This window comes from Pelobates fuscus, chromosome 4, assembly GCF_036172605.1.
Source record: "Pelobates fuscus isolate aPelFus1 chromosome 4, aPelFus1.pri, whole genome shotgun sequence".
NCBI lineage: Eukaryota > Metazoa > Chordata > Amphibia > Anura > Pelobatidae > Pelobates > Pelobates fuscus.
Genome location: NC_086320.1, coordinates 112,708,209 through 112,734,021, shown reverse-complemented (window position 1 = coordinate 112,734,021; position 25,813 = coordinate 112,708,209).

Below are 25,813 nucleotides of genomic sequence, written 5' to 3'. Positions count from 1 at the left end.
ATATATATACTGACAGACATGCTGACACAGACAGACATACTGACACACACAGACACAAACACAGTGACAAGCATACTGACACACAGCCACATACCCTGACAGGCATACTGACACACAGACACACACTGACAGACATACTGACACACATACCCTGACAGGCACACACTGACACACACACCTACCCTGACAGGCATACTGACACACAGACACACACTGACAGACACATACCCTGACAGGCATACTGACACACAGACACACACTGACAGACATACTGACACACATACCCTGACAGACACACACTGACACACACACCTACCCGGACAGGCATACTGACAGACACACACACACAAAAGACATACACTGACAGACATACTGACATACCCATTGACAGGCATACTGACACACACACAGACACATACACTGACACACACATATTCTGACAGACATACTGACAGACAACCTACTGACACACACATACACTGTCAGCAGTGGTGTATCCTGGTTTTGTGCTGCCCTAGGCAGGACAAAACTCAGGCGCCCCCCCCCCCCCCCCACTCCCGCACCCTACTTCCAAGTAGGATTCTTATAGATAGTTTGATTGCAGTTCTTGCGGGAGACAGACCAGTATTGGTACTGCATGCTGTATGCTGGCTGTGCCTGTGTGGGAGATAGCCTGGGTCACTGATTCTAATGTAAGACTAGGTTTAGCTTACTGCTTTATCTGTCTATCTGGCTATCTAGCTACTGTTGTTGATTTGACAGATACCAGCCAATTACTTATTGAAGTGAGATACGCAGGTCCCAAATTGTTAATTCTTTCCAACAGTGAACAATATGAAAAGTAACATTAGGAGGAACTAACAGGGTTTCCCTGAGTAGTATTTTCCAGCCCAAAACATGGTCAGTAGCTTACACTATGATACCCACAGGCCTCAACAAATTACTTAGTGGATTGAAACACTCTGGTCTTGGGCCGTTCATTTCTTCCAACTTTGAACAAAGAATGAACAAAAACATAAGAAAGAAATAACAGGGTTCCCCTGACGTTGAGTACTATCTTCCAACCGATAATGTCATATGATGGCCGTTCTGATATAATAAATTTCAACTATATTTTTCTGATAGGGGAGATGTAGGGAAATACAGTGGGAACCCAATATATACACTGCAGAAGTGAGAGGAAGATCTGCATGTAAAAGCATGTAAAGCATGTATAGCTTGCCGCAACCAATTCTTTCAGGAGGTTAGGTGCATTCCTCCACAACCCCTATTTCAAATTAATACCAACAGAGAAGCCATGAAGTCAAGACCTGGACCACATATGCTGTCATGGAACTATATTCAATGTTTGGTAGATTTGAATATAATTTTTAGAAAATCATGATGAAGAGTTTTATTGAAATCTCAGCAGTAAAGCATTCCTCTTAATCACTGCCTCTATTTTCGTAAGGGAGAGCAAAGTCTATTTTGTGGGGTTATCAGCATTACTCTTTAGTCTAGACTTAGCGCAGAGTACTAAAATAATGTCCCCAATGTCTGGTCTTGGTGGTGGTGATATATCTAGTGATGAGAAGTGAGTTTCCCTTATCACTAAGCTACTCGACTATGATAATGATAAGCCAGAGGAATTAGAAGAGGATAGTGTGGAGAGGACAGGCAACAGCTCAATATTTTCTCTGGCAGTTAGTGTTGACTCATCTCCTGCATCTTGTCCACCATCTCTAAGTACAACTCTATCTGCTTTAGTATTGCCTCAACCAACAGAGACAGTTTTATCAGCTGCACCTGCTACCACAGGTATCTCAACCACTGTCATTGTAACCATCACCTACTACACCACTATGATCACCAGCACCTATACAACCACCATCAACATCATCAGTACAATAACCATCAACAATTCTAATAGCATTAATCAACTAAATGCAGGCTAGTGGTGCAACAGGTTCCACTGCTACCAATGAAAATCCACTTGCATCTACAGCAGACAGAAGGCAAAAGGTTGATGGTACTGTATCAATCCAACAAAGCAAAATTTGGGATCACTTTGAGTGCTTCCAAGAACGTTGACACAAATTGCGCAGCAAGGAAGTGAGTAGTGGAAAGTGCAGGGGCATCTCACTAGTGCTGGTACATAGCCTGTACTACAAGTCTATGTTCCCGTGGGACGAAGCAGAACAAGAAAATATTAGGGCAGGCAGCAGGTCCACTGGGACTTTTTCTAATACTGCACAGTTGTCACAACCTACCACCCGTGCTACCTCTTCCATTACTACTACCATCACCCGTGGGCAGAGTAGGGGGAATGGGGAGGATAGCGTCAGTAGTCAACAGAGGCTGGTTGGACATGAACAGTCCTAGAAAAATATATAGGATAAAAAATCTTGCCACAGTAATATACAGTGTGTTGCAGTTTACTGCACAAGCGAACACTGCCAAACATTGGCAGGTATTTTTTTTAATCTTTGTAAAAAAAAAATAAGAATTCTAAGCTGTAAGCACAACCCCCACCTGTGGACGTCGGGCCCTGTTTCTGACCATTTGAGCAGACACATGCACATTTGTGGCCAGCTGGAGGTCATGCTTCAGGGCTCTGGCAGTGCTCCTCCGGGTCCTCCTTGCACAAAGGCGGAGGTAGTGGTCCTGCTGCTGGGTTGTTGCCCTCCTACGGCCTCCTCCATGTCTCCTGATTTACTGACCTGCCTCCTGGTAGCGCCTCCATGCTCTGGACACTACGCTGACAGACACAGCAAACCTTCTTGCCACAGCTCGCATTGATGTGCCATCCTGGATCAGCTGCACTACCTGAGCCACTTGTGTGGGTTGTAGACTCCATCTCATGCTACCACTAGAGTGAAAGCACCGCCAGCATTCAAAAGTGACCAAAACATCAGCCAGGAAGCATAGGAACTGAGAAGTGGTCTGTGGTCACCACCTGCAGAACCACTCCTTTATTGGGGGTGTCTTGCTAATTGCCTATAATTTCAAACTGTTGTCTATCCCATTTGCACAACAGCATGTGAAATTGATTGTCACTCAGTGTTGCTTCCTAAGTGGACAGTTTGATTTCACAGAAATGTGATTGACTTGGAGTTACATTGTGTTGTTTAAGTGTTCCCTTTATTTTTTTGAGCAGTGTATATAGTGTGTGGCTGATCTTTACTGCACAAGTAAATACTGCCTCAAAGGCTGCTCTCTAATTAGGCGATTTAGGCCTTAGGGCAGACTACCATGTTGGGTCCTCGGTCAGAGACCGAGGACCCGACACAGGAGGGGCCCTGGCGGCTTGCCCATAATGCCGCCGGGTGCAATGTCCCTCGAGTAAGTCAGCCTGGGAGAGAGCCAGCCTCCTGTCTGCAGTTCCACCGGGAGTGAGCTGCAGATTGAAGTGTCTTGCGATCTTCCACCTGTCAGAACGTTGCCGTGGGTTACCACCCTGACTTGAGATTGCAAGATTTATCACATGGTCTGCAGTTCACTCCCGGCAGAGCTGCAGACCAGAGAGCTGGACCACCGGGGAGAGAGGGTGCCCACCGGGCCACCAGGGGAATCCACAGGACCACCAGGGAAGATATTTATGAATCCCCTCCCCCTGTCACAGCCCCTCCACCCCCCCCACCCCCTGTTATTGTCCTTCCTCCCCCTGTATTTCTGTCACAGCCCCTCCACCCCCCTACTCCCTGTCACTGCCCCTACACCCCGCTACCCCTTGTCACTGTCCCTCCATCCCCCTACCCCCTGTTACTGCCCCTCCATCCTCCCCCCTACCCCCTGTCACAGCACCTCCACCCCCTACCCCCTGTCACTGCCCCTACATCCCCCTACCCCCTGTTACTACCCCCTACCACCTGTTACAGCTCATCCACCCCGCCTACTCCCTGTCATTGCTTCTCTCCCCCCCTACCCCCTATCACTGCCCTTCTACCCCTCACCCCCTGTTACTGTCCCTCCATCCCCCCTACCCCCTGTCACAGTCCCAGACACATAATCATAAAGACATACATTTACACACAAGGATACTCTCGATCAGACAAACACTTTCATGCACATACACAGGTAGTCAATGCCAGACACACTCAGAAATACACACACTGGCAGTAATGTATACGACTGCAAGGCTATGTAATCATACCCCAACGTCGTGTATAAATGGTTATCATAATTGCTAATTAAATGTGTTTATTGCTAATTAATTTAGTTTGCAAATTATACCATAAATAAAGTCGGAGAGTTCACAACACAGCGGCACAGGGAGCCGCGACACTGCAAGCCTCTGAACAATGAATCCAGCTTGTCCAATACAGCTACATCACCTTATACACACAATGCAATCCCTAGTTTTTTTGTTTTTTTTTCACTTTGGGCCTCACAAAGTCTAGAGCCGCCACTGCCCTGCCTACACTGAGTGTAGCAGTAGTAGTGTTGCAGGCCGGGTACAGCTTTATTGAAGATAAAGAATTAGTTTGCAAAACTTTTTTTCTTTAACTATGTGCTGGGCAAATGTCAAAACACTGGGCTCTGCAGTTTACTGTGTACTGTGTGCAGTGTAGTCAAAAACAATGTTGTTACAGTAGTAGTAATCCATCAAGCAACAACCCATTTTACAACACAAACAGAAAGCAGGTTGAAACCACTACCATTTCAGGCACTTAAAAATGGGGGGTTGGGGGGTGTGGCCTGACCGTCGAGAAGACTGGACGTGTCTCCTTAGAGCTCCGCTCTGATCGCGCCCAAAAGCTAACAAAAGCCACCTAAAATTTTATTTTTTCCTCTCCCCATCTTGTCCCCTAACATGGAGAAGAGAATCCCCAAAAACAGACGAGGAAGGGGTCGGAATCTGGGGGTTCTGTCTTAGACCTCCTCACGGCACCTAAGCATGGCCGGCCAGAGAGTCAAGATGGCAACGGAGGTTCTTCACAGGCCTCTCCTCGTGGACACAGGGAGGCCTCCGCCGCCGAACAGGACACGATCCTGTTGAAGCTGTAAGAAGTCCGGACCTACCTCGCCGGGGAAATTGGCAAGTCCACGGCGGTCCTGCAGGCCGACATAGGCGCACTGGGGGAACGGACCGTGAGGTTGGAGGCACGCATGGATGCTACCGCTCAGGCGTATAACGCGGTAGTCGACCGGGTCAACCACCTCACTGCACAAGCGGTATAAACCGACCTTGCTATGGAAGATATGGCGAACCGGTCACGGAGAAATAACCTCCGCATAAGGGGCCTCCCGGAGGACAGGGGTGAAAACATACAGGAGCTTGTGCTCTCCATTCTAAGACCCCTCCTTCCGGAGCTCCCAGAGGAGCGCTGGCACATGGAAAGGGTGCACAGGGCAATGCGTGCACTGCGGGTGGAAGGGAATGCCCCAAGAGATGTTATAGTTTGGTTCCTGCACTACCGTACTAAAGAGGAGCTGATGAAGAAAAGCCGGGACGGCCCGGTCAGGTATGCTGGCACGCAGATATCCCTCTACCAGGACCTGGCCCCTTCCACGCTTCAGCGGTGCAGAGATTGGCGGCCTGTGACGGAAGCCCTTAGGGGAGCGGGCGTGAGGTACGCTTGGGGATTCCCCTTCAAACTTCTCACCTTCCAAGGAGACCGGGTGCAGGTGCTGCTGCCTGGAGGCGATCCCCAGCGTTTATTCCGGAGCCTGGGAGTCCAACCACCCCCAAACCTTCCCAACCTGGCATTGGGCCCGGAGGAGCTACCCCAGTTGCAGACGGAATGGCAGGAGGCAGGCGTGAGAGGCCACCGCTAGACACGGAGGGTATCGTATGGTCTCCTTTTGCCGGGGTCTGAAGGATGTATCCTGGGGTTAGGGGGTGAAGAAACAAAGTTGCGGGTGGGGGCTGGGTATCGGCCTGTCGCCAGGTAGCTCGATTAATGCTTAGCGGGCTTTGGGTGGGGTGCCCGGGTCTTATTTTACTCTTGTCTGCCTTGGGTATTATTAAGTGCTCACCGAGAGGGAGGGGGTGCTCCGCGACGGTAGGGGGTGTTGGCTGATGGCCCTGCTATGGTTGTAGTACCGCAGTTGGGAAATTTTTTTTGGGGGGGGTGCGGGAAACGGCATCTGATGGCACACCCTGGTGGCCTAGGGACGATATGGAAGTGGGTCTCTTTTGCTGGCTCAGTTGGTTCCGGGACCTGGGTATGGAGGCGGATGGTCTCTGTGACTTGGACTGAGTGGCTGTACCTTCCCCACTCATCTTAGCACTACAGCTATGTTTGGGCCTGGAGCGCGCCGCGTAAGATGTACAGGGACAGCTCCAGTACAAGTAACGCAGAGAGAACTGAGGTTCTATTGCATGTTTTGTGTTTTTGTTCTTTTTATTTTCACGGCTCTGCAATCTCTCCTTGTCGTTTTTCTCCTCCTATGGTTAAAATGTAGATAGCTTACGAGTGGTTAGGAAAGGGTATGTTACTGAGAAAAAGCCCCTCCCCTCCCCCCCCAAAAAAATTTTTTAAAAGAAACAAAAACAACAAAAATAAAAAAGGGGGGGTTGCTGACAAAGGTGGAAAGTGTGTTTTCGAACAGGGGGGTCCCCAACAGAAGAGTAACAGTACGCTCTCAAAGAGGGGGGTCATTGGCAAAAGTGAGAATGTGGGTTCTACAAAAAGAGGGTTCTTGCCACAGAGTAAAAGTGTGTTTTCGAACAAGGGGGGGTTCTTGAAAGAGGAACGTAGGTTTTCAAAAAAGTAAAAAAAAAAAAAAAAAAACAGAAAACAAAAAGGGGACAAACCAACAGAAAACAACAGACACACAGACAAACTTAATATGAGCAAAAATGAGGCACACTGTACATACTATTACTCACCTAGGTGGAACAGGTGGAATGAAAAACAGTTTACATGTTTAGTTGATGGGAGAAGGGGGTGGGGAGGGGATAGAGAGACGTAAGTCGTAAGTCTAAATTAAGCCTTAGTCGAATCTATTTCGTAATTGTAGAAACCGATGTTCTCCCAAACTGTGGATCAAAGGTCAGAGGCGCTGGCCCATTGTACCCTGCATTATTAACTAAGATATACCCAACTTGCTTATTCACCACCGCGGGTAAATGTTTACGAGCTTACAACTTTTACGATTGATATGTTACCCCGTGTGCTAGCCACAGACACCAGGTTGACTGGGCTCCAAGACTTTTACATAACACCTGGGTCACTGATTCGGTTGACATACCTATGGGAAGAGAGAGTTGTGTGATGTTATTTGCATTTCCTGTTGCCTTTTTTTTCTTCTGCTCCTCGATCCAGCAGTAGCGAGGTCAAGGTCGGGGGGTTGACACACAGTGAGCGAGGGGTAAGACGCCCCCACCAGGTAATCTGAGGCCCTCACTCAATTTATCTTTACCCGGAATGTTGAAAAGGGGGGACAGTTGAGGTGAAAAGAATGCTCTTGGACGGTATACATTATAGCTCAGTACGGGACCCCCACAGTGAGGGCGGGACGGTTGGCCAGGGGTGAGGGGAGGCAACAGGATACGGGACCCACATATTCTTAGGCTTCACTAGTCCCACCTCTCCAATTCTGCCCTGTCATAGTGAGGGTCGTAGGGTCATGGGGGGAAGGTAGGGACCAACGGGAGGGAAGTGGCACTGAGAGGATGGGTACTAGCTCTCTCAGTCAGGATCGAGGGTATCACTCTCTTACAGAGCAGTGGGCTCCCACTCCTTAGGGTTGTAGAGGACAGGGAGGTACGGAAAAGCTGCCCTACCACTTGGAAAGTGGCCAACACGACTAACTCCCACACCAGCAAAACTGTAGAACATTAGACTAGTCACAGTAGTCAGAGAACACTCGTTTGTGAATACTTTTACTGTACAATACAGTTTTCACTGTTTAAGGGGACGCTATAGTCTCTCGGTGAGGTTTAATTTGTTATGGACGGAGGTCTATGTCTTCATGCTGGACCAATGTATCCACGGTGATTCCCCTAGCTTGGGTTTTTTTTTGCTATGGGCATCGACCACTTGCGATTCCACGACCCCAATCTGGGGGGATGGAAAGTGCAGGGCGAGTGACATCCGGGCACCCTGGCAGAGGACAGACCCGAGTTGTTGCCAATGGAGGTTGGTGGTGGCCGGGGACGGGGAGGGGATACCTTGGAATACCTAATTGGAGGGCACTAAGAGGTCAAATTAGGTGAGGGAAGGGCGTACGGGAGACAGGGCTCTGGGTTTCACAGCTCCTCCCAGCGAGATTATGGAGGTGATGTGGGAACGTGCTCCCCACATGAATCTGGCGACAGGTAAGACCAGATTTTTCAGGCATCGGCTGATGCCCAGGTTGCTTTCTACTAGATTCTTGCTTTTCTTTTTTTCTTATTCTCCTTTTTCTTTTTTCTCAGGGGGTGGGGGAGTCCTTTCCATAGGAACGGGTTTTAGAGATGACCCGGGCCCGACAGTACAGGCCAGGAGTAATATAGCCTGGGAGATGAGACCTGGTGACATGGTGGACGATAGCTTACGGCGAGATGGAAAAGCAAGGGACGCAAAGTCATACAGCAGGGAAGGACATCCCACACAATGGAGATCAAGATCACTACGTTGAACGTTAAAGGCCTCAACGGCCCGAAGAAGCGTCGTCTCATGGGAACTGAAGAGAATGAAATCAGACGTTGCTTTCCTCCAAGAGACTCATATTCCTAAACAAGCCAGTTTCAGACTACGAGATCGCACCTATGCGGGGACGTACGAAGCTAGGTCCCATCGCAAACGTAATGGGGTGGCCATCCTTATTAGTAACAGCTGTCCCTTCCAACTGATTTCCCAAGACGTTGACTCGGAGGGCCGGTACGTTATTGTGTCGGGCACCTTACATTCACACGCCATTCATCTGATAAACATTTCGCGCCTAACCAGCCGGATTCCGAATTCTGGGATAAAATCTTAGCGTTGTCTCATGGCATGGTCATAATGGGGGGGTATTTTAATGCGGCCCCGTGCCCGGCGGCGGACAGGAGCACGAAAGATGGAGTCCCACGATCCCAAGGGAGAGGACGACAGGACCAGTTGCTCAAAGACTTTATTGCCGAAACCGGGCTGATAGATGTATGGAGGGCTCACCACCCGGGAACCAAGGACTACACTTTTTATTCAGCCCCTCATGGAACTTACTCCAGGATCAACCTATTTTTAGCAAACGCAGCGGGTATCTCCTGCACGATAGGGTCACAGGTAGGTAACATATCGTGGTCGGACCATGCAGATGTCTCCATCACCCTGGGCAATCTGTGTATAGCATCACCATGGGCATGGAGACTGAATACGTCCTTGTTACGGGATCCCGAAACGGTGGAACAGATCCGGAAAGAGATAATAGAATACTTCAAAGTGAACGACACCCCAGAGGTGACGGTGAGTACGGTATGGGCGGCGCATAAGGCTGTGGTGCGAGGGATGATGATCAAGTTGGCTACCAGACGGAAGAAAGTGAAACATCAAAAGCTAGAGACCCTGTTGGGGCAACTGCGAACCCTTGAACAGAAACATCAATTGACCCCGAACGGTGAGCTCTACAGGCAATTGGAAGCAGTGCGGAGAAACATCCGTACACTGTTGTTAGACGACACTGCCAGGTCCATGGTATGGTCGAAATGTGCTTTTTTCGAAAAAAGCGAACAAGATGGACACTCTCCTTGCCAGGACGCTTCGCCCCAGACAGGAACGGTCTCACATCATAGCAATACGACACCCGGATGGCACGACCAAATCGAAGCCGACAGACATAGCTGAGGTTTTTGAGGAATACTACAAACAATTATACCATCACACTCCATTGAGAAATACACATGCCGAACAAGAAGAGGAACATATCCTACAGTATCTTGACACTTTGGGATTGAAGAAATTAAATAGAGAAGTGGTGAATGGTTTGGCAGCAGAAATCACAGACGAAGAAGTGGACAGAGCCATATCGGGCCTGAAGGGTAATAAGGCACCGGGACCAGACGGTTTTGACGGCACGTATTATAAGACCTACAGGGAAGAACTTACACCCTGCCTGATGAAGCTATTTGAACACCTGAGGCAAGGTGGGTCCTTAGACCCCGATATGTCCATTGCCACGATCGTGCTTCTGCCTAACTCCAGGAAGGACCCACTCCACCCCACAAACTACAGACCTATCTCGTTTATCAACCATGATATGAAAATCCTAGCGAGAGTGCAAGCGGACAGATTGAACCCGTTATTGAACTCTCTTATACATGCAGACCAGGTAGGTTTTATCCAAGGTCGGCAATTGTTTGAAAATACGAGGAGGAATGCAGACCTGATTTGGAAGCAAAAGGTCACCGGGACACCCACCCTGATCGTATCTATCGACGCAGAAAAGGCCTTCGACAGGGTTCGATGGCAATTTCTGTTCTCCGTGCTGAAGCATTTGGAATTTCCGGAGGAATACATAACTGTTATCCCTGTTACCTTTCAGGCTCTACAATGGGACCAGACAGGGGTGCCCACTTTCCCCTCTTCTCTTCGTATTGGCGCTTGAACCCTTGTTACAAGCGATACGCAAACACCCGAACATCAGAGGAGTCAGAGTGGGGGATAGAGACTTTACCGTCTCAGCGTATGCGGACGACGTCCTCCTGACCATGACGGAGCCTGCAGCTTCAATGTCTGCACTGCAAGAGGTAATAACGGCATACGGGGAAGTGTCCGGATATAAAGCGAACATCCACAAATCCAGCGCTATGTCAGTGGGCCTTTCGGAGGCGGAAACGAGGGACATACAGGAGACCTACAATATAAAGATGGAAAAAGACTCCTTGACATACTTAGGAATTCACCTAACGGCAGAACCGGAATGTTTATATTCTGCGAACTACACTCCCATGTTCAGGGCGCTGATAAGGGATTTAGAAAAATGGACGGACAAACCTACAGTATTTCTTGGATAGGACGGATCAACTCCGTTAAGATGAATGTCCTCCTGTGCCTCTTGTTTCTATTCCAAGCGCTACCTGTACGAGTCGCAAAAGCACAATTGGTACCGTTACAAAAATCGATAGGGGATTTCATTTGGCAGAATAAAAGGCACAGGATCTCCAGAAAAATCCTGTATAGACGTAAAGATAGGGGGGGGGAGGGGGGGGCTTGGACTGCCTAAACTGTATTTCTACTATCTTGTGGCTCAATTGACGCAGGTTGCCATGTGGCACTCCCCGCCAGGCGAAAGAAGGTGGGTGGAGATTGAGTCCATGCTGGTTGGTTCGGATATACCCCAATTCACGATGTGGGTCCCTAGGGAACATAGACCTATGATAAGAGTGACATGTCCAGCCATACTCAACTCGCTCCACATTTGGGACACGACAAATGCTAAATACGGACTGGCGTCGACTCCCTCCCCTCTCACCCCCCTACTTAGGAACAGAGAGTTCCAACCCGGCATGGCTCCAAGGGACTTTAGAAACATAGAAAGAGCCGGACTACAGCGGATCCATCAATTATACTGTAACGGGGAGATCATCCAGTTTGAGGACATACAACAAGGCAACCATTTAACCCCAGCAGACTTTTTTAGATTTATTCAGATACGGGATTTTGCTAGATGACCGCTTATTAGAGCAGCAGCCCTGAAAAAGCTGACGTTCTTCGAGAAAATTTGTTCGGACGAATTGGCGCCTAAAGGTATGATCACACTTTTATTTGCTCACCTTAGTACAGAAAATAAAGAGTGTGGGGGGGGGGTTGACATACACTGAGCAATGGGAAGCGGATATCGGTGAGGCATTGGAAGGAATCGAGTGGCAGGAGATATGGGAAGCGAATAAAAATGCTTCCATATGCGTCACACTCCAGGAACAGACTTGGAAGACTATTTTCCGGTGGTATACTATGCCTGTAAAAGTATACAAAATGCCTATGGGCCTTAACCTCACGACAGCCCAACTCACTAACCTACAAAATAGCTACTCCTATGACTGGAGACGGGACCATTTAACGTTCTTGGGGCTTCACCTCACACCAACGACCAAGAAATTGTACAAAGCAAACTATCTTCCACTACTACGCAACATCAAACAGCAGTTACAGGGGTGGAAAGGGAAATATGTCTCCTGGACGGGCAGAATAGCTGCAATAAAAATGATGATTCTGCCCAAGCTACAATACCTGTTCAGGACACTCCAAATTTGCATACCAAAAGATTTTTTTACTGAAACTCAACGCACACTAAATAGTTATATATGGGGAGGTAAAAGATCTAGGGTGGCAGCGACCACCATGTATAAACCTTTTAAAGACGGAGGAATGGGAGCGCCAGAAATAGCAAGTTATTACACAGCAGCCCTCATGAGTACCCTTATAGGGACATTCCATCACAACACAATGCCACCATGGCACCAGATTGAAAGGATAAACGCGGGCGGGTTAACATTGCCAGTCCTGGCCTGGATCCCTAAACATCAAAGGCCAAAATCCACGCAAACCTGCCCCACGACCATTGCCACCCTCAAGGCATGGGATAAACATGTGATAAAACACTACCCGGCATCTTATATATCCCCAGCAATGCAAATACAGGCACTCTATGTGCTTATCACTGGATTCGATAGTGGTCTATGGAATGACCACAGAATCAAATGCCTTTTCCAGATCATGCCAGAGGGCCGCCTTCCACCCTACGAATCACTTTCCGAAACATTTGGACTACCCAAAAGAGCATATTTCGCATATCTACAACTGCACTCATGGGTGCGGAAACAGACCATGGAGGGCAAATTACACAACCAAGGACTCCCCTTGTCACCGCTAGAGAAAATATGTGTAGCTAACCAGCAACCGAAAAAGCTATTATCTACTTTATATAGGATAACTAGACCCCAAACACTACCTAAATCTTTGCCCTTTGTACGGGCTTGGGAACGAGACCTACATTTGAATATGCCCAACGACACCTGGCTAAAAATTATGTGGGCTCACAAACATCTCACGCTAAACACATCACATGTAGAGACGAGTAGGAAAGTACTCTATCGCTGGTATATAGTACCACAAACACTACACAAATATGATAAAAGACAGTCGGGGAATTGCTGGAGGTGTCTTACGGAACCCGGCACAATGCTCCACATATGGTGGACATCAGGGGAGGGCTGGCAGCCTTAGGCCTGGGGGGCAAAACCAGTCAAGTGGCCCATTGTGCCACCAAATCAGTTCACCATCCATGCCCACCTTTTCCTGGTTTTATAACGGATATTGATGTTATGCTAATCAGTAGCTCTTTGCCATACCCACTCCTTCACGGCTCTGACTTTCAATGTTGTCAGAGCACAGGCTGAGAATCTCTGAGCCTGTGCTCTGACTCACTAACTGAGCGCTGGAACCACGAGGGAGAGGATATGATCTGACTGCACCTACTGCTGGTGCGCACCAGTGGACCACCAGCGAATCGTTTAAATTAAATATGCTGGTGTACCCAACTTGTGAGCTGTGTTGGCCGCCGGGTGCCTCTGTTGTCATGGCACCCTGCGTGACCGCACAGCTTGCCCACCCCAACGGCTGGCCCTGCTGACACACACTGATGTTACTACTTAGACATCCCTCAATATTAATACAGAGATGAGAGTAAACACCAATAAACTGTGGAAACAGAGCTGATCCCCCCAAATTTATAAAGGTTTGCTTAGAGGATTTATTGTAAGATTAAATCATGCCTCCTCCTCTCTCTCCCCCATGCGCTGCTCTGTAGGCTGGGAGGAAGTGAAGAGTAATCACAGTCTCCCAGCACAACGCCACGTGTGGCTGCATGGGGAACAGCTGTTTAATGTAATGCTTGCAGGACGGCCAGCTGCCGCAGAACCTCTTTGTTTCCGTCTCTGCAAAGGGCTCCAGGCACTGCTTGTTGTGAGTGTGAGCCACTGTAAATTAGGGGCAAAGGGCACTTGCACTGCAGTCAAGACGGGTCTGGGCAGGAGGAGAGTGCAGTGCAATCAGTGAACTCCCCTCCTGTGGGTCACCAGTAGACTGGTGCACCTGCCCAGGATCAGAGCCGGTGCAAGGATTTTTGCCGCCCTAGACAAAATATAAATTTGCCGCCCCCCCATGTGACATCACAATGCCCCACCCATATGATCTGCCATATGAACTAACGCCAGTGCTGCACACAGTGTGTGTTTACATTAAAAAGCCTGCAGGGACCAGCTATAGACACCACAACCACTTCATTAAGCTATAGTGTCCCTTTAATGTGAGGTAAATTATAGATTAGTGTCACTAATAATATACTAGATTGCCTACTTACAATTAGATGAGGATGATGATGAGCTGCAGTTTGGCTCCACTGGTCTGGTGTAGAACAGGATCTCTGGAGGCTGTTTGCAACTGTGGTCACAAAATTCAATGTTCTGGGAGAATTAGAAGCAGCTCCATTTTTTGGGGGCCTCTTACACAGCTCAAGGTCTGGGCCCCAGGGCCTGACGGTGAGTATGCCCATAAGGCCCACTCATAAGTCCACTTATATGTTCCACCCACCCATGAGTTCGCTCACAGGGAGTGGAGTGTGTAGGGCAGTGATGGCGAACCTATGGCACGCGTGCCACAGGTGGCACGCCGGGCCCTTTCTGTGGGCACGCGGCCACAGGTCCGCCATCACTGCAGAGTAGGCACCTGCCTGCCCGAAACGGCAGGCGCCTACTCTGCTTCCGGTTCGGGAGGCAGGGGAAGGATCTGTGATGCTGATCCCTGTCCTCCCGCGCGATGCTGTGTGGAGCGTTGCCGAGCGTTACCATGGCAACGCTCCACACAGCATCGCGCGGGAAGACAGAGGGTTCAGCATCACAGATCCTTCCCCTGCCTCCCGAACCGGAAGCACTGCCTGCCACCACCGGACCACCAGGGATGGCTGTGTGTCCCCCCCCCACTTCATTAAAGGTAAGAGGGGGGATACTGACACACAGCACCCCTACCCCCCCCAGAAGTACCCTTACCCCCCCCCATCTCCCCAGCACCACCCCTAGCCCCCACAGCACCACCCCCCAGAAGTACCCTTACCCCCCACAGCACCCCCCCAGAAGTACCCTTACCCCCCACAGCACCCCCCCACCCTCCAGAAGTACCCTTACCCCCCAGCACCACCCCTCCAGAAGTACCCTTACCCCCCAGCACCACCCCTATCTCCCCAGCACCACCCCTACCCCCCACAGCACCCCCCAGCAGCACCCTACCCCCCCAGAAGTACCCTTACCCCCCACAGCACCACCCCTATCTCCCCAGCACCACCCCTACCCCCCACAGCACCACCCCTACCCCCCACAGCACCACCCCACCCCCCCAGCAGTACCCCTACCATCCCAGCAGTACCCCTACCATCCCAGCAGTACCTCTCCTCCCCCACAACAGTACCCCTACCCCCCCAGCACCCCTACCCCCCCTCAGCAGTACCCCTACCCCCCCCCAGCAGTACCCCTACCACCCCCAGCAGTACCCCTACCACCCCCAGCAGTACTCCTACCCCCCCACACACACAGTACCCCTACCCACACACAGCACCCCTACCCACACACAGCACCCCTATACCCCCCCAGCAGTGCCCCTACCCCCCCACACAGTACCCCTACCCCCCACACAGTACCCCTACACCCCCACACAGTACCCCTACCCCCCACACAGTACCCCTACCCCTCAGCAGTACCCCTACTTCCCAGCAGTACCCCTACCCCCCACACACAGCACCCCTACCCACACACAGCACCCCTACCCACACACAGCACCCCTACCCCCCCACAGCACCCCTACCCCCTACAGCACCCCTACCCCCCACACACAGTATCCCTACCCCCCACAGCAGTACCCATACCCCGCCAGCAGTATCCCTACCCCCAGCAGTACCCCTACCTCCCACACAGCACCCGTCTCACACACACATACAGCACCCCTACCCCACGCACAGCACCCGTCTCACACCCACACAGCACAGCACCCGTCTCACACACACATACAGCACCCCTACCCCACGCACAGCACCCCCCTCACACACACACACAGCACCCCCCTCACACACACACACAGCACCCCCCTCACACACACACACAGCACCCCCCTCACACACACACACAGCACCCCCTCACACACACAGCACCCCCCCCCCCCACACACACAGCACCCCCCACACACACACACAGCACCCCCCCAAACACACACACAGCACCCCCCCCAAACACACACACACAGCACCCCCCCAAACACACACACACACAGCACACCCCCCAAACACACACACACAGCACCCCCCCAAACACACACACACAGCACCCCCCCAAACACACACACACAGCACCCCCCCAAACACACACACACAGCACCCCCCAAACACACACAGCACCCCCCCCACACTTACACAGCACTTACACAGCACACAGCACCCCCCCAAACACACAGCATGCACAGCACCCGTCTCACACACACACACACACAGCACCCCCCTCACACACAACACCCCTCACACACACACACACACACAGCACCCCTCATACACACACACAGCACCCCTCACATACAACACCCCCCCACACACACACACACGCACCCCCCCACACACACACACGCACCCCCCCCCCCCACACGCAATTGCCGTGTTGGCACTTTAAGGAAAAAAAAGTTGGCATGTATTGCGGTTTGGGCACTCGGGCTCAAAAAGGTTCGCCATCACTGGTGTAGGGGATGTGTTATGAGTTATTGTAGAGGATCTAATATGTGTGCTTATGGTATGTAGTTTATAGGGATACCAGTTTGTGCAGGTGATGCAGTGTGTTTGTGTGTAGTGGAAGCAGTGTGTATTTGTGTATAAGGGATGTATTATGTGTTTCTGGTTGTGTGTAAGGGATGCATTGTGTGAATCTGTGTTTGTATGCATAAGGGATGCAAGGTGTGTGTCTGTATGTGTGTGCATTGAGTGTAAGAGATGCATTGTGTTTCTGTGTGTATGTAAGAAAAGCAGTGTGTGTGTCTGTGTGTGTGTGTTTGCATTGTCTGTTTCTGTGTATGTGTGCAAAGGATGCATTGTCTTTGTGTGGGGGTTGCATTGTGTGTGTGTGTAATGGATGCATTGTGTGTTTCTCTGTGTGTAAGGGAAGCATGTTGTGTTTCTGTGTATGTATAGGGATGCATTGTGTGTTTCTGTGTATGTATAGGGATGCATTGTGTGTGTGTGTGTGTGTGTGCGCATAGTGTGAAAGAGCTCCCTGTCTTGCCCCCTGTCCTATAGAGCTGTCCCTTCTGTCCCTTAGAGCTTCTTAACTCTCCTACTTCTTCTTACTCCCCCTACTTCTTCTTACTCCCCCTTCTTCTTCTTACTCCCCCTTCTTCTTCTTACACCCCCCCTTCTTCTTACCCCCCTTCTTCTTCTTAACTCCCCTCCTTCTTATTCCCCCTCTCCCTCTTCTTACTCCCCCTCCCCTTCCCTCCTCTTTTTCTTATCTCCCCTCCTTCTTACTCCCCCCTCTTCTTACTCCCCTTCCCCCTCTTCTTCTTACTCCCCCTCTTCTTCTTACTTCCCATTCTTCTTCTTATCCCCCTCTTTTTCTTATCTCCCCTCCTTCGTACTCCCCCCTCTTCTTACTCACCCCCTTATTTTTCTTATCCCCCCTCCCCCTCCTCTTATTCCTCCTCCCCCTCTTCTTCCCCCCTTTTTCTTATCTCCCCTCCTTCTTACTGCCCCCTCTTCTTACTCCCCCCTCCCCCTCCCTCTTCTTCTTACTCCCCCCTCCCTCTCTTCTTACCCCCCTCCCCTCTTACTCCCCCTCCCTCTCTTCTTACCCCCCTCCCCTCTTACTCCCCCCTCCCCTCTAACTCCCCCTTCCCCTCTTACTCTCCCCCTCCCCTCTTCTTACTCCCCCCCCTCCCCTCTTCTTACTCCCCTCTCCCCTCTTCTTATCCCCCCTCCCCTCTTCTTATTCCCCCCCTCTCCCCTCTTCTTATTCCCCCCCTCCCCTCTTCGTATCCCCACCCCTCTCCCCTCTTCTTATCCCCACCCCTCTCCCCTCTTCTTATCCCCCCTCTCCCCTCTTCTTATCCCCCTCTCCCCTCTTCTTATCCCCCCCTCCCCTCTTCTTATCCCCCTCTCCCCTCTTCTTATCCCCCCCTCTCCCCTCTTCTTATTCCCCCCTTCTCCCCTCTTCTTATCCCCCCTCTCCTTATCCCCCCTCTCCCCTCTTCTTATCCCCCCCTTTCCCCTCTTCTTATCCCCCCTTTCCCTCTTCTTATCCCCCCCTTTCCCCTCTTCTTATCCCCCCTCTCCCCTCTTCTTATTCCCCCCACCCTCTCCCCTCTTCTTATCCCCCCCCTCTCCCCTCTTCTTATTCCCCCCACCCTCTCCCCTCTTCTTATTCCCCCCACCCTCTCCCCTCTTCTTATTCCCCCCACCCTCTCCCCTCTTCTTATTCCCCCCCTCCCTTCTTCTTAACCCCTCCCCTGTAGGTGGCCGAGCTGCTTTCCTGTCCGCGGTCCCGGCCGGAGTGATGGGAAAGTGCACACTGAGTGTGCACTTCCTGTCAGTCCGGCCGGTTACAGGAAACAGAAACTCCGCGCGGAACAGGAGTTTCTGTTTCCTGTAACCGGCCGGACTGACAGGAAGTGCACACTCAGTGTGCACTTTCCTATCACTCCGGCCGGGACCGCGGACCAGAGACCAGCTCGGCCACCTACAGGGGAGGGGAGGGAGGGAAAAGCTGCTGCAGCCGTCTGAGCGCTCTTTACAGAGCGCTCGGCGGCTGCAGCATTTAAAGGGCCGGCCCACCGCGGCCGGTCCTAAAATAATTTCGGGCGGCCTGGGGGGCAATTGCCTCCCTGCCCCCCGGCCCAGCCCGCCCCTGGTGGACATGCCCAAAAGTACAACCCTTCTGGGAAGGCATATCAAATATCATTAAGAAACTCATCAGTAATGACATACAAATCTCCCCGGAACTCTTCCTGTTATTAATGTTACCCCAAGACTTACAAAAAAATGACCTATACCTCATCTACCATATAATTGTCACAGCTCTCACATCTATAAGTAAAATGTGGCTAAAGGTAAACACTCCAGCTATTAACACATACTTAGATATGGTGGAAACCACCAAATCCTATGAAACAGCCGCAAGGCAGACGAAAAAAGGGAAACAATTTTGGCAGACAGCTTGGGAAAAATGGGACGCCTGGAGATTAACAAATAAAGAGTATTCCACTAGCAGATAATAATGAATACAGGTCCCCGACCGAAACCGACCAATAATCCCTGATACCCTGGTACACTCATACCCCCCCCCCCCTATTCCCCCCCACCCCAATGTTAACTTCTAGTTTGAGTTATAGCAGACCAGGAACACAGACAAAGATTGCCATAGAGTTCGCATAAAGGAATAGAAGAAGGATATCATTGACGGCACAGATGGTGTCATATAGTTGACCTTCTGTTTAAGAGCTGACACACACAACTACGTAAATGATGATTATCATAGGGAATGCGGCATACCCTCTTATGATACAATCTATGCATATAATGTGTGAATGTATGTTAAACCGAACTCATGTAATACTGTGACTATGGTTTCTGTATGTTTAACCGTGTCCTGGAAATGTGTAACATGTATAAAGAATGAAAACTTAATAAAATATATTTCACAAAAAAAAAAAAGTATACAAAATGCATAAACTGGATACGGACGACTGCTGGAGAGGCTGCGGATCCCGCGGAACGTACATCCACATGTGGTGGGATTGCTCGAAGATACGTAGTTTTTGGAAAGCGGTGGAAGACCTGCTGAAACAAACTTTTGATAGACCCCTGAAGATGGAACCCTGGATATATTTGCTAAACAGAACAGTTGACGGGTGGACTAGGAGAGAGCAGAAACTAAAAACATAAAATAACTCTAAGTGCGCGCAGAGAGATAGCGACTAAGTAGCTAACACCAAAGGGCCCGGAGTTCTCAGGGGTGATCTCTAGAATACGTGAATGTAGAATTATGGACGACTTGACGGCTAGGTTGAGGGGTACGACGGTGTCTTTCCAAAAACTATGGGAGCCTTGGGACAACAGCCCAGTGGGCTCGAGTGGAGTTTGATAGGATACTGACCAGAGACTGGACTCGGTTCATACGAAGGCCCCTCGGACCAATACGGGTATAATACTGCAAACAGGGACGTTTTCCCCCCACCCCCTCCCTCCTCCTCTTCTCTCATCTTTTTCTTAACTAACTATCTCTTCTCACTTTCTTTCAAAATGTTATTCTTACTTATTATTTCAATTCCTGCTATATGTTTTCTCTTTATTTTTTTCTAATTTATTTATTTTATTTTTTTTTCTCTCTCTCTCTTTCTCTCTATTACCCCTTGGTCTCCAAGGGACATGTTTTTTATATACCAGGCATAATCAAGCTGCCGGAGGTGCTGGGAAGCCCACGAACGGGTTTAGCCATAAGACATAAGGTAAAAAAAGGGGTCCCAAATGCCGCCCATATGCCTGAATAAATATAACTATAAAAATCCCTTGATGGGGTAACAGTTGTGCAGGGAAGTAGGAAGGATGCGCAATGCCTACTTAATCTGTATTGTTTACACCACTTGCAATATTTCTGTTGGCTTCTGCGTAAGCCTGACCGTTTCTGTACACTGATTTTGCCTGTCGAGTAAAAATAAAGAATTAAAAAAAAAAAACGGGGGGTTAACAGCAGCAGCAGCAGTACCTCTTCCACTACTACAACTTTTATATAGAGCGGGGGGAATGTTGAAGATTGTGCCAGTCGGCAGGTTGGATAGGGACACTAGGACTACTTATCATACCAGGGAAGTGTCCACTAACCCATTCTTTGAACATGTCAGCATAGTTATAAGCATAATTTTTCCTGCCTTTTTGGCTGCCCAAATTTGTTTCTTGAATATTTTTGCCAAGCCAAACCGTGTCATTGACTAAATTCTGCTGTACCAATTTTTTTTCTGCTGAAGTGATTTGGAAGAATTACATTTTCCTGCCGTGCACATGTCTAGTTGCTAATACTAACTAAAACATTGCAATACTGAGATTAGCCAGCTCAAATTGCTTTCTGGTTTATGGGTCCACACTCAGTTCCCAAGCTAGTTGTGATGGAGTTGAGCACTCAGCTTGAGCGTTCCTGCTAGATTTTCTACTCCCTGGAGCAGGATAGCTAAAATGACTATAGCAGTGACCCCAAACATCAGCAGAGGCTTGTTAAAGGGTAAGACAGGCATGTTTACTGTGCAGCAGCAAGCACATTTATACACAAATCCCCATCAGAGGGTCATCAACTCAAACAATTCAATCCCTCCCTTCTGTGTCTTGAAGATAACTCAATCAAAGACGGGATGATTTAATTAACTAGCAGACATCACGGCGCCGTTGTATCCTCCAAAACATAATGTTCCCCACATGTAATCCACAAGTTTTGTATATTCCTGGAGAGTTCTGGTTCTCAGGTACAAACTGTCCAAAAAACACCCGTGCAACTGCCATTTAAAGTTTGACCAGGCCGCCGCCATCCTTCCCACCCACCAGGGTGCTCTGATGAGTTGTGGGGGATACTAAAGGAGGGGAAGCAGGCAAAAGTGATTTTTAACTATTTTTGGGACTTTGTCCTGGAGTCATGCACCGGTTGTCAGTGTGACCGGACCTGGTCACAATAAGTATGCAACACTGGAAGTGAAGCCTGAAGTGAGTGGAATGCAATCTGCATTCCAAAATGAGCAAGGGGAGGTCCAAAATCAATTAGGAGGTAATTTCAGTGGCTAGCAGGGGGCTTTAAAAATGAGAAGAGGAGGGCTGAAGATACACCAATTGAAGAAGTCTGTGTAACGAAAATATACCCCAACACGCAGGATTCAGCTAAACAGAAGACAACACAGAGGGGAGATACGTCTACCGGACCTTAGAGTGGCCAGACTCGACGTATATAGGAGAAGTACAGAGTCAGGAACGATCCAAGGTCAAGGGCACAAAGAGACAGCGTAAACTAGGACTAGCCGGGGTCTGGTACACAGAAAACAGCAAGCCGGCAAACAGAACAGATAAGGATAAAGAGATAACATAGTCAGAAAACAAAGCCAAGGTCAAGTACGAAGGAACACAACTGAACACAAGAAGCGCTAAAGGGAACTGAAACAGAAACCACGATAGGGCAAGGAACTAAGGGAAAAAGGTGAGTATTAATAACTAAACACCTATTTTGATTGGCCCCTGTCATATCCACGCCCCCAAAAGGTAAGTGTATGGGGAGTGTGGTATGACAGGGACCAATGGGAGGCCTTTTCCAATTTAGGCTCCCACTGTCCCATTAAGAGCGCGCCCAAGACCCGCGGCGCACTCTTAGAGTCAGGCTGGACACGTGACCGCTTCTCGCGGTCACTGCCCGCCCTCCTGTTCCAGTCGTCGGATGAGCCGCACGCGGCTCGTGCAGCAGCAGGACCGCGCGCGGCTTGTGCAGCAGCAGGACCGCGCGCGGCTCGAACAGAGGACCCTGGCCGGCCTCTGAGGACACGCCCTCCGGGCGGGGAGGGCCAGGCCTGGCAGGAAAACAAGAATGGAAGGAACGCACAAGGCGAGGAGCGTGAACAGCATCAGCAGAAATCCAACTGTGCTCCTCAGGCCCATAGCCCTTCCAATGCACCAGGTATTGAAGTCGACCTCTAAGGAAGGCAGAAACTTCAAACTCCTCATGACCCTCCACAGAGACAGGAGGGGGAGGAGGGGTATGCCGGGTATAGCGGTTGCGTACGTAAGGCTTCAACATGAAGTGTGAAAAACATTGGGAATACGCAGATTCTTAGGAAGACCCAAGGCATACGAAACAGGATTAACCTTATGCAAAACACGATAAGGACCAATAAAGCGGTGAGCCAATTTCATAGAAGGCACCCGGAGGCGAATATTTCGCGTGGAAAGCAAAACCCTGCCCCCCACGACATAAGAAGGAGCTGCCCTGCGATGCTTGTCAGCCTGCACCTTCTGGCGAGCAGCGGAATCCACCAAAGAACGCTGAACCTGCTCCCAAGTATTATGCAAACCAGCCAAATGCTCATCCAGAACTGGCATGTCCTGTGAGGAGAAAGCAGCCAGAAGAACAACGGGATGCTGGCCATAGACAACGTAAAAAGGACTTTTGCCGGAAGAATCATGAGTAGCGTTTTTCCGAGCAAACTCAGCCCAAGCAAGAAGGTCAGACCAATTGTTCTGATGGTGGGATACAAAACAACGAAGGTACTGCTCCAGAGATTGATTGGCCCGTTCAGCAGCTCCATTAGACTGGGGGTGGTATGCGGAAGAAAATGAGAGAGTAATACCCATTTCCGAACAAAAGGCTTTCCAGAACCTGAAAATAAATTGGCTACCCCTATCGGACACAATAGATACGGGAATGCCATGCAACCGAAACACCTCTCTAGCGAAGATAAGTGCCAGTTCCCTAGACGTGGGCAGCTTGCGAAGAGACACAAAGTGGGCCATCTTGGAAAACCGATCTACTATCATTAGATAACTGTGTTACCATTCGAAGGGGGTAATTCAACAATAAAATCCATGGACAGGTTAGACCAAGGTCTCTCGGGAACGGGTAACGGATGCAACAGCCCACAGGGAACTCTACAAGAAGATTTCATACAGGCACAAGCAGTACAAGCACCTATATAGTCGGTGACATCCTTGCGTAAGGAATCCCACCAGAAATACCGAGAAACAGCTGACACCGTTTTGGAAATACGAGGATGCCCAGCAGTCTTAGTGTCATGATACAACGACAGAATCTCCCGTCTCTCAGGAACATCAACGAATAGTTTATCAGTAGGCCTCTCGCTAGGGGCCATGCATTGTTTCGCTTGTATGTCCTGCAAGAGGGACGAGGAAATAGACAAAATAGTAGTAGCTATTATCCTGTCTGGGGGAATGACGGGAGTAACATCAATCTCCTGTTTGTCAGCAGTTTCAAACTGTCTGGATAGAGCATCTGCTTTAGTGTTGCGATCACCTGGCCTATAGGTGATAATATAATTGAAATGAGACAAAAACAGTGACCACCTAGCCTGCCTAGAAGACAATCTTTTAGCCTCACTAAGGTAGGATAGGTTATTGTGATCCGTAAATATGAGGATAGGATCCTTAGTTCCTTCTAACAAATGTCTCCATTCTTTAAGTGCTAAAATAATAGCAAGGAGTTCGCGATTACCCACATCATAATTCTTTTCTGCTTTGGACATTTGTTTGGAAAAGAAGCCACAAGGATGCAATGGCTTATCAGGCGACTCTCTTTGGGAAGGGACAGCACCTACCCCGATATTGGAAGCATCCACTTCAAGAATATAGGGCAGTGAGGGGACAGGATGCTGTAAAATAGGTGCAGAGGCGAACATAGTCTTAAGAAATTCAAAAGCCTGAAGTGCCTCGGGAGACCAGACACAAGTATTGCCATCCTTTTTACGGTTGATAGGCGCTACAATAGAGGAAAAACCTTTAATAAAACGTCTATAATAGTTAGAGAAACCAAGAAAACGCTGAATGGCTTTCAAACCTTGTGGTAGAGGCCATTCAATGACAGCAGAAAGCTTCTGCGGATCCATACGAAAACCTTTAGCGAAAATCAAATACCCCAAAAACTGGACTTCGGATTGGTCAAATAGACATTTTTCCAGTTTACAATAAAGACCATTAGCAAGAAGGGTCTTCAGAACTGTTGTAACATGTCTGTGATGAGTGTGTAAATCTGTAGAATATATTAATATGTCATCCAAGTACACAATTACAAATGTGTGAATAAAGTCTCTTAAGACGTCATTAATAAATTCTTGAAATACTGCTGGGGCATTACATAGACCGAATGGCATAACAGTATACTCGTAATGGCCAGATCTAGTGTTGAATGCCATCTTCCATTCGTGGTCTTTCTTAATACGTATTAAATTGTATGCACCTCTAAGATCCAATTTAGTGAATACAGTAGCATGTTTGAGCCTGTCGAATAATTCCGTGATTAAAGGAATAGGGTATGCATTTTTGATAATGATTTTATTTAGACCTCTATAATCGATACACGGTCTTAAATCACCTTCTTTCTTCGATACAAAGAAGAACCCCGCTCCAGCCGGAGAAGAGGATCTCCTAATAAACCCGTTTTCTAGTGATTCCTTAATATACTCCTCCATGACACGGTTTTCTTGAACAGATAAAGGGTACACCCTGCCCTTTGGAGGTATAGTGCCAGGCAATAAATCGATAGCACAATTGTAGGGTCTGTGAGGCAGTAATTTGTCAGCCTCCCTTTTATCGAAGACAGCCTTGAGAAATAAGTACTGAGGGGGTATAACCGTAGACAAAGGAGGAGTAGTAGGAACATTAATAGAATTCAAAGGGGTGACTTCAATAGAACAAAACTCGTGGCAGGCTTTGCTCCATGATTTCATTTGCCCTGACTCTCAGTCGAAAATGGGATTGTGAGCACGTAACCATGGTTACCCTAACACGAGGTGTGAAGAAGGAAAGGTGATGACCTGGAACCGAATGGTTTCAAAGTGTAAAACCCTTGTTTTGTACATGTGTAACGGTACAGTTTCATGAGTAACAACTGGAGAACTTAATGGTCTACCATCTATGGCCTCAACGGCCAAGGGTATCTCCTTCTCTCTGATGGGAATGTTGTTTTTCTTAACAAAACCAGAGTCTATGAAATTTTCAGCTGCCCCGGAGTCAACCAGAGCGTATATGTGCTCAGCTATACAACTCTCTCCCATATGTAAAGAAACAGGGAGAAGCAAACGGTTAGGAGGCAATTTAGGAGACTTAGATATCACACCCAAGGCCAGTCCCCTATAAGGTCTTAGGTGCGAGAGTT